The following is a 16,689-nucleotide window of genomic DNA, read 5'->3' as shown; positions in this document are numbered from 1 at the left end:
AGACCGGAAATATTAGTCCGGATCCGACCACAACCCCTGATTCCGAACACACTGACATAATCGGGGGCTCTGCCACCGAAATAACACCTTTGGCCCATCTCATCATGGTTGTCATTGCCCCATGGACCGAACCTTTTTTAGCCTACCTAAATAGGCAAGAACTCCCCGAGGATCAAAATGAGGCACGCTGCATTGTGCGGTGCTCTACAGCCTACAAGGTCCACGAGGGAGAGCTTTATAAGAAAAGCGCCACCGGAGTACTTCAAAGATGTATCACCGAAGAGGAAGGGCGGCAGCTCTTGGCTAAAATTCATGCTGGACTTGGCGGCCATCACGCCGTAGCTCGGGCCCTTGTAAGCAAGGCCTTCTATACAGGTTTCTACTAGCCTACAGCCCGAGCAGACACATAGGACCTCGTCCAACATTGTGTCGGTTACCAGCTCTTCGCCAACCAAATTCATATGCTGCCCACCACTCTCCAAACAATCCCCATAACTTGGCCTTTTGCGGTCTGGAGGATCGATATGGTCAGACCCGTTAAAGGGGGGAGCCATAAGAAAAAATACCTGTTGGTCATGGTAGATAAATTCACCAAATGGATAAAGGCCAAGCCAGTCAAGACGGCCGAATCCGGACCAGTGATAGACTTCATATCAGGGGTTGTGCACCATTATGGTGTCCCCCATAGCATCATCACCGATAATGGCTCTAATTTCACTGCCGATGAGGTGAAAACTTGGTGCGGCAACATGGGCATTAAGCTCGATTACACCTCCGTCTATCACCCTCAAACAAACGGTCAAGTCGAACGAGCAAAGGGTCTTATCATGAGTGGCATCAAACCTAGACTAGTACGATCTCTAAATGAGTCTGACATGCACTGGGTCGAGGAGCTTGACTCCGTACTATGGGTGCTGCAGACCACACCAAATCGCACTACCGGATACACACCCTTCTTCATGGTGTACGGCGCAGAGGCGGGATTGCCCTGCGATATTATTCATGACTCACCTCGAGTGTGCATGTACGAAGAGAGAGAGGCCGAGCTCGATCGGCAAGACAACTTAGATGCCCTGGAGGAGGAGCGCGCCGTCGCAAAAGCCCGTTGTCGGTGTCAAAACCGGAGGATCTCAGGTACGGGGTCCCAAACTGTGCGTCTAAGGCTAATGGTAACAGGAGGCGGGGGACACGATGTTTACCCAGGTTCGGGCCCTCTCTATGGAGGTAATACCCTACTTCCTGCTTGATTGATCTTGATGATATGAGTATTACAAGAGGTGATCTTCCACGAGATCGTAGAGGCTTACCCTAGAAGCTAGCTTGTGATTATGATTGTTGTCGTCCTACGGACTAAACCCTCCGGTTTATATAGACACCGGAGGGGGCTAGGGTTACACAGAGTCGGTTACACAGAAGGAAATCTACATATCCAAATTGCCAAGCTTGCCTTCTACGCAAAGGAGAGTCCCATCCGGACACGGGACGAAGTCTTCTATCTTGTATTTTCATAGTCCAATGGTCCAGCTAAAGTATATAGTCCGGCCATCCGAGGACCCCTTAATCCAGGACTCCCTCACCCGTTCCGCATTCTATCAATATCAGGCTCACAGGTATCAAAGCAGAGAAGTACGGGCCAAAACTTATAATATTGGCGAACTCGTTCTACACCTACCGGAGAAGAAAAAGGACAAGCTCAAACCCAAGTGGGAGGGTCCCTTAATCATCGATAAAGTTCTCATCGGAGGAGCGTACCATCTGCGTGATGCATCAGATAATCGACTCGAACCAAACCCATGGAACGCGGCCACGCTTCGAAGATTCTACGCTTAGCGCCGTACTCTTTGTTCGTCTCCTTTCCTCTGTTCCTTTTTATTTACTTTTCAGTTATATCCTCTCCCTTCTCTTTTATAGCCCTAAAGCTTTCGTGTGACTCAGCTGCACACTCATAACACAATAATCTTCAAGTATGTGCGCTCGCTATACCTGGGGGCTTCTTATGCTGAAGCTTAATATAGTTATCTTCCGGGCATCACACCCATTGCATATGTGCCTCTTTTCCATATGCACCTTTTCTTCACCATTATATGCATCGATATGACTTAAGTTTTGGCCAAGCTGGGTTGCCTGGCTCTTGTGTTTATGCCCTACGTTCCCGTTAATTAGGCTAGGGCATAAGGGGAGCACCTCTGCGATTGTTACTGTCGGGTCCTCCGGACGTGTACCTCAGACTGGGTGAAGCCGAAAGCTAGCGTTCTTAAGGGAATATTCGGTCGGTGAACTAAATATGACTTTTAACTATCACAATACAAACCCCTAGATGTTTCATATACTGCACTTTTGCTCGCAGTTCGGACATGCACATCAATGCATGCTTACCCAGGGAAAGGAACCCTTAACGGAACATTGATGTTTCATATCTCTCTAGAAGATGTTTCTTACTATCCATGTAATATAACATAACTAGTTGGGTACTTGTCTGTTCAAGCAATTATGACCCCTATGCCTGGTTTATATAACCGAGCGGGTATTCGGAAACACTCCGGACTGTTGGGTCCGGAGGTCGAAGCGAAAAGGTCCGCCATGACAAATGATTTACAATCCGGCTAGGGACAAAATATGTCCATTGAAGTACATAGTCACTTCGACTCAAAAACTTCTTCTTCTATGCCATCCAACAGCCTGTCTAGTCTACAATCCCGTTGGGAATTTTTGCGGCTAATCCTACCTAGTAATATACCAGTCTAACGGGAATTTCTTTCCCAACTGACCCTACAGGTCCGACTCGGGCCATATGATTCGGATCAAGATTTGTATACCGCGTCTTTACCATAGCCCAAGCTTCCCTCGCACCTTGTCGACAGGAAGATATCTTCCATAGTCGGAAGCGCCGCCGCGCTCCCTTAAGTAGTTGTACAAGCTCCCCCATGCCTCCTGGAAGGGAGGCCGACGGCCACAAGGCCTTGGCGATGCCGTGCATCACCTTCCAAACTTGTTCGTGCAATTGCGAAAGCTCTTGTAGCAGATCTCTTGAGGATCCGGGCATCTCCTCTTCGGGACGACCAGTCAGCATACCTACAGACATAACGTTGTTAGACCATTTCTTCGCCGAACTATATATAAAAGTTCATTCGAGCACATACCAAAAATGCCGCATTGAAGCCTTTTATTCTCCTTCATGAAGTCAGCTAGCTGAGCATGAACATCTTTCAATTCTACGCTTAGTTGGGTAATGGCATCCTAGAGATCGTTTTTCTCCCGCCTGACCCGTGTAAGTACACGCTCGCCAGCATCTAGCTGTCGTTGAGCTCTTTGTTCATCCTCTTGTAGGATCTCCAGATTCAATCCGGGATTATCTGCAGAATCTTTTATCAGATCTGCAACGCGCCGAACACCAAATGGTACACATGAATTATGTTTTTCAATAAATCAAAACAGTACCAGATGAGGCCTTCTTGGCTTCCTCTAGTTCGGCAGCTATGGCCCTTAGTTGGGTTTGACACTTCTCCAGCTCTTGAGACAACATGTTATTCTTCTCAGTGAGAACCTGTTCATACATCGATCCTTAAATCAGTTGTAACAACTGTTTCAAGTCTCAGGGGCTACTGATATACATAATTATCAGATTTTACTTACCCGTATATCTTTTAAATACTGGTATGTGGCTCTAGCAAGCCCATCTTTAGCAGCTCGGATGTATGCATCACCCGAGTTGAAGGCATTAAAAGCCTCTTCGGAAAAACCAGGGTCGCGTAGTGTGGTCCGCCGACGCCGATGATTCATGGCGCTCTCCACCTCGGAATTTGTAGCAGATATTCTATCTGAATCCTCTATAGGAGGACCATCCGGTGTCGTTCCCACATTAACCTCCACTCTCGAGGCCGGTTCCAGAATCTGGCTGGCAGAGGCATGACGGGCAGGATCCCCGAACATAGTCCGGTGGATGTTCTTTTTGCCAAGACACAGTGATAGGGTTATATTTTAAGATAACAATCATGGAGCATGTTTTAAACCATACCTCTTTGATGATGGATCAGCCGTGTCTCTGTTCGCCTTCCTTTTTTGAAGCCTGCCCGGCTTGGGCGCCCCTTGTTGGCGAGTCGCCGGGGGTTCGGCATGGTGCGCCGATCGCCTTCCCTATTATAGCGTAATATATATGCAGTGGGTAAGGTGAAAAGAGTAAATCCTTTTCGGAAGATAAAGTCTCATGTTTACTTACATGTGATGCAGGGAGGAGGCTGGGATAGTCAGCAATGATGGCCACTTCGGTGTCGTTGTTGCTCGCCTGGTAAAACACCCCTTCGCCAAGCTCCACAAGTATGTCCAGATCCTCTTCGAATCCTGGGTCAAGGGCCCGGTTATGGTCCTCTGGCTGTGGAGCCGGGTCGTGGATCTCCCTCATAGCTTTCCGCCATTCCTGTTAATAGATGGGCAGGATAAATATTTATGATAAGGAAATGCGGGGATGAATAGAGTTGAGTAAGGGATAGCATCTCACCTAGCTAGGGGGGTTGTACATGGAAAATCCGTCCCGTGGCTTAATGCGGGCGAACTCCTCTTCTTCTCCTTTGTATAGGTCGGACAGTATTTTCAACAGAGCGGTGGTGAAGTCCGGACCTTTCCGACCGTAGTGGGTGGCATCATATTCTCCGTTGAAGTGCCACATGGGACGCCCTCGGTACCGGAGTGGTTGTACCCCTCGCATTATACATATTGACATAACCTCGATTATTGTTAATCCGGACCGGGCAAGCATTTTTATCTTGCCCATCAGTTGAAGGACCTCTCTTCTATCTTCCTCCTTGGGTATTCGAGGGTACCAGCTATGGTGCTTCTTCAATGGAGCATTTTTTGAACTCAGGAAGACCCATTCGGATTGGGTCATGAATGGAGACGTCCTCTACATAAAACCACTCGGAAGGCCAGTCTTCGGTTGTGTTCTTCGGTGTGCCGGATTGGTATCAGTCCCGGCGATGCGCCATATCTCAGCTCCGCCCACTTGGAATATCGATCCCTCTTGATTACGAGGGACGAGGCAGAACAACCTCTTCCATAGCTCGAAATGAGCTTCGCAACCCAGAAATAACTCGCAAAGGGTGACGTAACCTGCGATGTGCAGGATGGAGGCTGGGGTGAAATTTTGTAGCTGGAGGCCATAGTACTCCAGGAGCCCGAAGAGGAACGGATGGATTGGGAATCCGATGCCCCTTAGCAGATTAGGGACAAGGCATACTCGCTCCCCCTGGATGGGTTGGGAAAACTCTCCGCTTGCTCCCCGTCGTCAAAAGTAGCTAATCCGGCTCGGACGGGGACTAGATATGCAGGTGGGACAAACCCCTAGGTTTGCCACTTCACCAATTGATCGTGGGATATGGTGCACTTCTCCCAATCACCTGGCTTGGCGCTAGAGGGGTAGGAGGAAGAGCTGCGGTGGCCGGCCATGTTGGGGTGGTTTTTTCGGGCGCGCTCTAATGATTCCTCGCTCGGGGGAGATGGTGTGATTTGGGTCTAAAGGTCCCCGTCTCTTTACTAGATGATTTATTTACATGGTTAGGGTGGAAAGTGTAAAAATGCCCCGACTTCTCGCATTCGCTCGACACATGGAAGCTGGTATTGCCAAAGTACAGAAGCCGATGAGTGCAACATTAAATGGGAGGCCGGGCACTGCTCTTTACAACAGGTACTTTGGAGAATTCGGAGAAGGAATCCGCCTTGCAATGCCGAAGACAATCTGCACACTAGACTCATCATTATTGAAGCCTGGTTTTGGGGCTACTAAGGGAGTCCTGGATTAAGGGGTCCTCGGACAACCGGACTATATACTCTAGCTGGACTGTTGGACTATGAAGATACAAGATAGAAGATTCGTCCCGTGTCCGAATGGGACTCTCCTTTGCGTGGAGGGCAAGCTTGGCAATTCGGATATGTAGATTCCCTTCTCTGTAACCGACCTGATGTAACCCTGACCCCCTCCGGTGTCTATATAAACTGGAGGTCTTAGTCCGTAGGAGAAGAACAATCATAATCATAGGCTAGCTTCTAGGGTTAGCATCTACGATGTCGTCGTAGATCAACTCTTGTAATACTCATATCATCAAGATCAATCAAGCAGGAAGTAGGGTATTACCTCCATAGAGAGGGCCCGAACCTGGGTAAACATCATGTCCCCCGCCTCCTGTTACCATTAGCCTTAGACGCACAGTTCGGGACCCCCTGCCTGAGATTCACCGGTTTTGACACCGACACCCCCTCCCGTCTCCTTTCCCTGTTCCCCCGACCAGGGCCGGGATAGGGTGCGTTCCCGCCCGACCACCTCACTGGCACCGACACCGGGAGGGGATAAGGCTGCCACGCCCCCGCCTCCTCGGTTCCTTTTCCCACTCACCCCCGCAGCCCCTCTCGGCCCCTGCGCCTCCCCTCCCCTCAGATCCACCTCGTCGCATCCTCCTTCCCCACCGCATCCGAGCGCCGCCATGGACTCGCCACCGTAAAATGCAGGGCCACAGCCATCGCCTCGCCTCGCCAACGTGTCCGTCGTCTCCACCATCGTTTTCCTCGTCGACCGATGGCCGCACCTGGAGCTCGGAGGCATTGCTGCACTAGTTCCCTTCTTCCACATCTCCGATCGCCGCCGCTCATCCCCAACTCCAGTGACTCCCTCTGCTGCTACTAAACCCCCAAGGGCCACCATGTGTGCCGCTCGATGAGCCCCTGCTTCCTCCCCTCTCTTTCTCGACGTCGTTCGCAAGTTGAACGCGCCGCCCCCAACTTGCCCGAGCGCGTCGCGGCACGCGCTCGTTGCTGGTAGCCGTCCTTTGACCATTTGGTCCCGGGATCATGCTCCTTTAACTCTCACGCGCACGCAAGGGCTTCCTGGCCATTTTGCGTACTTGCCAATGCACCACATAGCAGTTCCCTCTCACGGACGAACGTCGGCGTCCGCCGTGCTGCTCGCCGTCGTCGCTACACGGTATCTCCGGCCACAGTATCACTACCGTTCTACGCGGCTTCGTCTCAGTGTTCGAACGCACCCAGCCCCGCGACGAACCGTGTCCCATAGTCTCGCCTTCGAACTCACCGACCCTCGGCATCCGCCCGACATCGTCGCCGGCGACCATTCCGGCCACCCCCGCCTCGTGCACCCCTCCATCAGACGCAACATGAAGAGGCCATTCTAGATAGCCTGGCCGCGCCCGTTTTTGCCACCATGGTGAAATCCCGAATGAGGGAGTCCTGGATTAGGGGGTGTCCGGATGGACGGACTATGACCTTTGGCCGGACTCCCGGACTATGAAGATACAAGATTGAAGACTTCGTCCCATGTACAGATAGGACTTTCCTTGGCGTGGAAGGCAAGCTTGGCGATACGATATGAAGATCTCCTCCCATTGTAACCGACTCTGTGTAACCCTAGCCCTCTCCGGTGTCTATATAAACTGGAGAGATTTAGTCCGTAGGACGAACAACAATCATACCATAGGCTAGCTTCTAGGGTTTAGCCTCTCTGATCTCGTGGTAGATCCACTATTGTACAACCCATATCATCAATATTAATCAAGCAGGAGTAGGGTTTTACCTCCATCGAGAGGGCCCGAACCTGGGTAAAAACATCATGTCCATTGTCTCCTGTTACCATCCGCCTAGACGCACAGTTCGGGACCCCCTACCCGAGATCCGTCGGTTTTGACACCGACATTGGTGCTTTCATTGAGAGTTCCTCTGTGTCGTCGCCTTTAGGCCCGATGGCTTCTTCGATCATCAATCACGACGTGGTCCAGGGTGAGACCTTTCTCCCCGGACAGATCTTCGTATTCGGCGGCTTCGCACTGCGGGCCAACTCGTTTGGCCATCTGTAGCAGATTGAAAGCTACGCCCCTGGCCATTAGGTCAGGTTTGGAAGCTTAAATTACACAGCCGACATCCGCGGGGACTCGATCTTCGACGGATTCGAGCCATGGCCGAGCACGCCGCACTGTCATGATGGGCATGATCTAGCTCTGCCGCCGGACAATGCCCAAAGCACCGCTCAGGTGTCCGCTCCGACCCTTAGCTCGGAGCCGACCGCGTCAATCGGGGACGGACGGTTGGATGCCGCCTCGGGGGCTGCAATCTCTACGGCGATCGAGCCGAATGCCAGCCTTGTCCTTTATGAAGCTTGTGACTCCAAGGTGTCAGACTCTTTTCCGAACTCCGAATCTTCCGCACCCCTTCCGATCAAACCCAATTGGGTTCCGATCATGGAGTTCACCGCTGCGGACATCTTTCAGCACTCCCCCTTTGGCGACATCCTGAATTCACTAAAGTCTCTCTCTTTATCAGGGGAGCCCTGGCCGGACTATGGTCAGCAAGGTTGGGATGCGGACGACGAAGAAATTCGAAACCCACCCACCACCAACTTCGTAGCCACTGTCGATGATTTAACTGACATGCTCGACTTCGACTCCGAAGACATCGATGGTATGGACGCTGATGAAGGAGATGACCAAGAACCCGCACCTATAGGGCACTGGACAACCACCTCACCTCACGATGTATACATGGTGGACACACCTAAAAGAAACAAGGCGAGGATCAAAAGGGCGCAATGAGGGATCATTCCCTCGAAAAGCAATCAAAGCGGCGGCGGAAACACCGCGCCAAACCCCACCTCGACAGAGATCCAGCCATAGAGCAGGATGAACCGGCAGACGACGAACATACCATCGAGAAACCGTCCGAACAGGGCAACTTGGATGAACAAACCAAGCATCCCATCCCCGGCGAAGATAATAGTCCGGACGACCTCACGCCGGACAAATTGCTGGAGAAGAATAACCTCCACCAAAGGCTCGTCGCCACGGCACGTAGCTTGAAAAAGCAGAAGCGGAAGCTCAGAACAGCGGAAGAAGCACTCAGAATCAGATGGGACAGAGTACTCAACACCTCACACAAGTACGGCGATAGTCACCAGACAAAGAGCTATCCGAAGCGAAGATTACTACCAGAATTCGATGAGGAGGCCTTAGAGCCCCCACGGTCAAAAAACAAGGAAGCCACCAGGTCAGATAGACGACCCCATGGCCAACATCGAGCGGCAAAGGCCGCCGCATTCAATCCAGCACGCGATCCGCACAAGGATTCAAATTAAAAAGATGGCCCACCTAGATCTATCTATGGGCCAAGAAAGCAGGCTCTATTAAGCAATGCAACGCAACACATATCCGAACATCACGGCACACCGAAATACAGGGGCGCCGCGCATCCCCTATGTTTCACCGATGAGGTGCTGGATCATGAATTTCTAGCGGGATTCAAGCCCATAAGCATAGAGGCATATGATGGAACAACAGACCCTGGAGTCTGGATTGAGGATTATATCCTCCACATAAACATGGCTAGAGGAGATGACCTCCACGCCATAAAATACCTACCCCTCAAGCTCAAAGGGCCAGCCCGGCACTGGCTTAAAAGCCTTCCCGAAAACACCATCGGAAGTTGGGAGGAGCTCGAGGATGGTTTTCGGGCAAATTTCCAAGGGACCTATGTCCGACCTCCGGATGCAGACGATCTAAGTCATATAACTCAACAACCCGGAGAGTCAGCCCAGAAACTCTGGAACAGATTTCTTACTAAAAAGAATCAAATAGTCGACTGTCCGGATGCCGAAGCCCTAGCAGCTTTCAAGCATATCGTTCGAGATGAATGGCTCGCCAGACACCTCGGCCAAGAAAAGCCAAGAAAAATGGCCGCATTAATAAGCTTAATGACCCGCTTTTGCGCAGGAGAGGATAGCTGGTTGGCAAGAAGCAGCACCAGTGACCCAAGTACATCTGAAGTCAGAGATGGAAACGGGAAACCACACCATAACAAGGAACGGCGTCGGATCAAGGATAACAGCCCGAAGAGCACGGCAGTCAACGCCGGATTCAAAAGCTCTCGGCAGAATCAGAAAAGGCCACCCCCCAAGGATAATAGGGACGAGCTATCTAACCTCAACAAAATCTTGGACAAAGTATGCCAAATCCACAGTACTCCCGGGAGGCCTGCAAACCACACCCACCGAGATTGTTGGGTCTTCAAGCAATCCGGCAAACTCAACGCCGAACACAAGGGGCTCGACATACCAAGCGAGGACGACGACGAACCCCACAAGCAGAACACCGGAGAACAAAAGAAGTTCCCACAAGAAGTCAAAACAGTAAATTCACTTCATGGGACAAAAGGGAAAAGAAGAGTGGCGCCTTCGGAGATACGCGCCATACGGCCTGTCCCAGAGGAGTCCCGCCACTGGTTGTTACAACCAATCACCTTCGACCATCAGGATTACTCTAGAGGTATCCGGAACGCAGGCTGGACTGCCTTGGTCTTAGATCAGATAATTAACGGACTCCACTTTACACAAGTCCTAATGGACGGCGGCAGTGACCTAAACCTGCTATATCAGGACACAATCCGCAAAATGGGGTTAAACCCAGCAATAATTCACCATGGCAACATTTCCTTTCAAGGGGTCACGCCAGTCCCAGATACCCATTGCACGGGTTCCCTCTCGTTAGAAGTTGTGTTCGGCTCCCCCGACCACTTCCGAAGCGAAAAGCTAACCTTCCACATCGCCCCATTCATAAGTCGCTATGAAGCACTACTAGGACGCGAAGCTTTCGCCCGCTTTAACGCAATACCGCATTATGCATCCCTTACACTCAAAATGCCCGGTCCACGAGGCATCATCTCATTAATGGGAAACATCAAGTGTCACCCGAGCGCGGACGATGGTGCGGCTGCCTTGACAGCCGCGCACTAACCCAGCTTTACTAGTTAGAGCACCTAAACAGGTCGTTAAAGACCCCGGACATGGCTCGACGAGTTCGGCGCAAACATACAAAGGCTTAATAGCCACATAACCCTGTACAAGGGGCTCCGCGCGTTTACACCAGGAGACAATAAAGCTCAATTCTCCCCATTTTCTATATTATACTTTGTTTATTTTAACATTGATTTCTCGCACGATTGTTTTCCACTAAGTTCCTCCCTTTTGCAGACGAACACCATGCTACACCCGTCCAGGATATGGCACAACGGAGACACAGGCGCAGACATGCAGTAGGGACCCGTTTCAAGGATTCTTTTTAGATTAAGACCCTGCATAAACCTTTTTTACTGTCTCTTGTTGATAACATCCCCCGGTTTTTGCTATAACCAAGGAGGAGGCTGGCGTCCTGGCATGTGGCCACGCCAGAATTTTGCACGTACCTAGACACCAGGGGCTTTTGTACCAAGGGCTTTTGTTCGGCCCGTCTTCATAAAGACCGAATACCTTAGGGAGTGTTCGGCGTCGCGAGTTTGGCCTTATATGCATCAGCTCCGAATCATGTCTTTGGTCAAATGTTGGGTTTGCCTGGCTCCTGTGTTTTGCTGCCTTACGTTCCGCTCTATCGGCTAAGGTGGCACTAGGAGAACTACTGCGATTGTGCCCCGGTTCAGCCAGGCGAGCACCTCAGTAGACAAAGCCAAAAACTAACTATCATGATATAGCGAGAGACTGGTCAACCACTCGATGACTTGCTAGAATCTTTAGGATTCCTCCGCATTAACGAAGGGCCGTTTCCAGGTCAGGCACACACGCACCCCGAATTCGGGCAAGCACGGTGCCCCTAGGGGCTATTCAGTAGCCCCACTGTCAAACTCCTATGGCTAAGTGAAAATGATAAAGCATTATAGTCCGGTTGCCTAGTTTGCTGCGCTATCACCTTCTTTATAGGACCAAGACGTTGGATCAAGTGTGAAAAGGCACCTTCTGCGAACACCCCCGCATTACATGCATGGGGGCTGAAGCCAACGACTGCCATCTTTCAGGTTATATACACATATACGTTAACGGCCGCACAGGAGGCATTCTAATTCTTGAAAGCACAAGTATAAAAAGCTTTTACATCCCATCAAAATATTGTTTTACAATAGCACATGTTATTTGCACACAACATCCTTCAAGCACTGCGTCTCTATTCAACGAGCGCCCTGAAGAACTTCCTCAAAATAGTGCTTGGCAGGTACTCGGCTTTTGTCCGAATCCCGGGATGCAACAACACTGGCCTTCATATCCGCCAAGTATGTCTTGACACGAGCAAGAGCCATCTGTGCACCCTCTATGCACGCTGACCTCTTCATCGCATCAACATGCGGCACCAAACTAAGGAACTGCTGCACCAAGCTAAAATAACTCTTCTGCTCTGGCTCTTCCGGCCACAGACGACTTGCGACGTACCTCATAGCGAGACCGGACAACCTGTTCAGCTCGGCCCAAGCGGCCAAACGGTCGGACACCGAAAGTGGGCGCTCTGGATTATGGAACTGCGACCAAAACAGTTCTTCCAATTTATGGTCATCCAGACCCCGGAAGTGGTCGGTCGCGTCCGCGGCACTCGCCGCCAAATCCAGATAAGTGTTTGCCGCACTCCACTTCTGGTCCAATGGAACATACTTAGGATCCCCAAACTTCATCCGCTGCATATAGGGCTTTCCAACTGCGATATCTTCGGCCTGACGTAGCTCCTCCTTCATAGCTCTCATTGCAGAGCGAGTGTCCTTGGCCTCGATAGTGACCTTTTCTAGGTCCTTCTGTGCCACCCTATCTTCTTTTTCACGAAGCTTACAACGGTCGGCAGCATCCTTCAATTTTACAGCCATCTCGGCCATTTCTTTCTTGCTCTGGTAGTGAGCAGCCTGTTCGGCTTTTAGCTCTTCAGACGCTTTAACGGCAGCCGCATCGCTCTTCCTCGCTTGCTCCTTGGCTCGGGCAAGTTCCGCCTGAAGGTTCTCCACGGCAGCGGCACCATCTGCATTAAGCACATATGTTATAAGGCACGAGCATCAAGCTCCTCTTATCAGATGTCTTTGGAGACATTACACACCTTGTGCCTCGTCTAGCCGCTCATTTACAAGCGCGATGTTGGCATCTGCTATGCCAAGTTGCCGCTTTATCTCGGCAAATTCATCAGTCCGGCTAGCCACCGAACACCTCGCCACCTACATAGGAAAGGCGACATATTATACCTGGAATTATGATCCTCTGTGCGCTGTCATTTTTGACAACACAGAGAGTCTCAGGGGCTACTATTTATACAGGGCGCATTTCATATAAGCGGCTCTTTCAAAAGGTACATCTTTTTGCGTACCTCAAAACCTGTCAGTAAACTCCTGGCGGCCTCGTACAATCCGCTTTCCGCGGATGAAATCCTTCTAATCACCGTGTTCATCAACACACGGTGTTCCTCTGAGATAGACGCTCGCCCGAGCAGATCCTTCAGCCCCTCCGACCGTGCACCAAAAGGTGCCGGACTAGTCCAACGACCTTTTTCAAGGTCCGGATTTGGAGACATCCTCCGAGACAACACCTCGGGGTTGCCAGCCTCGCAAGACGGTATAGCTGGGGGAGGCGTTTCGCTCTCCATCATCTCCAGAAGGAGATCCCCTGAAGATGAGCTCTCCTGAGAAGGGTTGAGATCCGAACTACAAGGTAAAGTTTTGGTTATGTTCCTCAGAAATAAAATAGGGATATCACTCATTTTAAACCCCCCTCTTTACTTATGACTCGTTGGAGAGCTGATCCCCTTGGGGGCGCAATGCGGCCGGAGCACTCTCGGCGCCGGACCCTTTGACGAAGATTTCTTCCCCCGCTTTGAGGCCATCGCCTCCGGGTCTTCAGAGGCGTTCCTATTCTTTCCCTAGATAGAGGAGTTCTTGACTCCTCCCTTCCTGACAGCCTCCTTCTCGGAGGCGGTAGCTTATTTGTTCCCCTCTTCGCCTTCTTCAAAAGGCGCAATCTCCCGCATCCTGGTCAACACGAGATCCGGCGTGGTCTCCGGGAGGGGGGCCGGACACCTGATAATCTTTGCTTCCGCTATCCACTCCTGTTTAAAGCATAGCTCTTTTAAAGGCAGTTTTATGATAAATGTACGGATGGCGTGTCCGGGTACGGGGCTACTTACTTGAGTATCCGGGCGATTGGAGCTCAGACTTGTGTCCTCGGACCAGTCCGGACACCTTGCTTGTGATCCGAAGAACAATTTGTACATCTCCACGGGCGTTGTGCCCATAAAGTGTTGGAGAGCTTGTGGCCCTTCCGGATTAAATTCCCACAGGCGGAGGGGGCGACGTTTGCAGGGCAGTATGCGGCGAATCAGCATAACCTGCGCCACTACGGCCAAATTGATATCTCCCTCTAGGAGATCTCGAACGCGGCCCTGCAGCAAGGGCACGTCCTTTGGCGGCCCCCAGTTAAGCCCTTTATTGACCCATGATGCTAGTCGTGGTGGGGGACCCGAGCGAAAAGCAGGTGGCGCCACCGACGTGGTGCCCCTGGGAGCTGTGATGTAGAACCACTCTCGTTGCCATAAGCCGAACTCCTCTTGAAAAGAGCCCTCAGGCCATGGAGTGTCGGCAATCTTGCTTATAATGGTCCCTCCGCACTCTGTGTGCTGCCCCTCGATCATCCTCGGTTCTATCTTGAAGGTTTTGAGCCACAGCCCGAAGTGAGGGGTAATATGGAGGAAGGCCTCGCACACGATGATGAACGATGAGATTTGGAGGATGGACTCCGAAGCTAAGTCGTGAAATTCTAGCCCGTAATAAAACATGAGCCCCCTCACAAAGGGATCAATCTGGAAACCTAGCCCCCGAAGGAAGTGAGATGTGAACACCACACTCTCACCGGGCTGGGGAGTGGGAATGGCCTGCCCTTGAGCAGGAAGCCTATGCGAAATTTCACTGGTCAGATACCTGGCATCTCTCAGCTTTCGCATGTCTTCTTCCGTAACGGAGGAAGGCATCCACCGGCCTTGGAGGTCAGAGCCGGACATCATCGAAGGTCCGAAGCGCTTGAATCTGAAGCTTTGGGTGTTGGAACTCGAGGCAAGAGGCGGATTTGATTGGATTGAGAGAAAGGAGTCGGGCCTTGGTCCCTTTATATAGGGGTTGAATACCAAGAGCCCTCCCCGTGACCGTTTGGGACTCACTTTCAATTATGAAGCCATACCAATGGCACGGTTGGGTTACCCACGTCCGTATTGATGAGAATGCCGAAATAAGGGGACATAATCTCTGCTTTGACAAGACGTGCCAAGGAAACCGCCTCGCTAAACACGCTGAGGTGGGATAGTAAAACGATTCGAATGAAGGCTTAGCTGTGGCATGACGTCACGCTACGGAATACGTCAGCAGATTAGATTTGTGCAGATATTATTCTCTCTACGGTGGTATGTGGAACTTATTTTGCAGAGCCGGACACTATCCTTGTGTTCAACATCTTCTATGAAGTATTCGGAGGAGGAACCCGCCTTGCAATGCCGAAGACAAATTTGCGCGCCGGACTCGTCGTCATTGAAGCCTGGTTCAGGGGCTACTGAGGGAGTCCTGGATTAGGATGTGTCCGGATGGCCGGACTATGACCTTTGGCCGGACTCCCAGACTATGAAGATACAAGATTGAAGACTTTGTCCCGTGTCCGGATAGGACTTTCCTTGGCGTGGAAGGCAAGCTTGGCGATACGATATGAAGATCTCCTCCCATTGTAACCGACTCTATGTAACCCTAGCCCTCTCCGGTGTCTATATAAACCGGAGAGTTTTAGTCCGTAGGACGGACAAAAATCATACCATAGGCTAGCTTCTAGGGTTTAGCCTCTCTGATCTCGTGGTTGATCAACTCTTGTACTACCCATATCATCAATATTAATCAAGCAGGAGTAGGGTTTTACCTCCATCGAGAGGGCCCGAACCTGGGTAAAAACATCGTGTCCCCTGTCTCCTGTTACCATCCGCCTAGACGCACAGTTCGGGACCCCCTACCCAAGATCCGCCGGTTTTGACACCGACACCGAGGCTCGTCGGTGCCCTTTGCCGCATTTTGGCTCGCTGGGGCAACTCCGACGCCAGCGCCGACCTGGCCTGGGCAGGCCCCACCCTTGGGTCAATGCCAAGTGGGCCATGGGGCCCCGTTGACTGGGTTGACCCAGTCAACATGCTGACTGGGAAGCCTAGTGGCACTGACATGCGGGCCTCACCGCGTAATTAAACTAATTAAAACATTTTTATAAATAAGATTAATTAGTTAACCTAAACAGTCACTGACATGTGGGGGCCTACTGTTAATTAACTTTGACTAATTAAAATAAACCTTTGATTAGCCCCACTGTCTATGACGAGTGGGCCCCACTGGTCATTTTGACCAGTGAACTAGTGTGTTGGCTGCTGATGTCATCGCCGCGCAATGCTGATGTCATAATTCCATTTCTGTTAATTTAGATAAATTCAGAAAATGATTAAAACTTTAGAAAAGCATAGAAAATAAACCATAGCTCAAATGAAAATGTTTTCTACATGAAAGTTGCTCAAAAATGATGAGACGGATCCGAATACGCAGCCTGTTCGTCTTCCACACATCCCTAGCCTAGCGAACATGCAACTTTCCCCCTCTGGTTCATCTGTCCGAAAACACGAAACACCAGGGATACTTTCCTGCATATTTTCCCCCTTCGCCGGTACCACCTACTGCCGCGATTGGGGCACACCTAGCACCGCTCATTGATATGTCATGCATTGTCATGCTTACGTTTGCATTGTATTTATTTTTTCTTCCCCCTCTTCTCTCCTGTAGACCACGAGACCGATGTTGCTGCTGCCCAGTTTGACTATGGAGTTGACGACCCCTCCTTCTTGC

Source organism: Triticum dicoccoides, chromosome 3B (assembly GCF_002162155.2).
Source record: "Triticum dicoccoides isolate Atlit2015 ecotype Zavitan chromosome 3B, WEW_v2.0, whole genome shotgun sequence".
Lineage (NCBI taxonomy): Eukaryota > Viridiplantae > Streptophyta > Magnoliopsida > Poales > Poaceae > Triticum > Triticum dicoccoides.
Note: the sequence above shows the minus strand (reverse complement) of the source record.